Genomic DNA, 622 nt, shown 5'->3' on the forward strand with positions numbered 1-622 from the left:
TTTAGTTCATGCGGTCGCACAACCAATGTCCAGGATTCAAGTGGCCTAAAGCCACTTGAACCATGCAACCGCACGGCTTAAAGCCATGCGATCGCATGGCAGAATCAGGCGTGGGTTGTTCCTTGTTCCCACCATAATCAGGCGTGGGTTTGAAATTTGAATATGTGCCACTCCACACTACGTACTTTCATATGCCAGGAGGTTGCTCGGGAAAAATTCGAGTTTTCTCGATGATGTCCGAGGGTGAAAATGTGCACTTGACCATGGGTCACCTGACATATTTTGGATGTTTTGAGCTCAACTTGTGCGTATGTTTTACATGACAGGCCATGTAAAACATCAAATCCATTTTGCAACACGTAGGCACACGATTAGGTCACGGCATGTCACGGCAACCTACGTCCTCTACTTCACACCATCATTTGACATACCAAACGAAGTCCAATTGATTTGAAATTTGAGTATATGCTAGACCTCATTGAATACTTTTATATGTCCGGAGATTACCCAGGAAAATTTCGATATTTTTCGATGACGTTAGGGGCCAAACTTACGCACTCGGTAATGGGTCCACTTTTTCAAATGTGCATGTTTAGGCCTAATTTTCTTAGTTTTTCATATT

Source organism: Olea europaea, unplaced genomic scaffold (assembly GCF_002742605.1).
Source record: "Olea europaea var. sylvestris unplaced genomic scaffold, O_europaea_v1 scaffold1023, whole genome shotgun sequence".
Classification (NCBI taxonomy): domain Eukaryota; kingdom Viridiplantae; phylum Streptophyta; class Magnoliopsida; order Lamiales; family Oleaceae; genus Olea; species Olea europaea.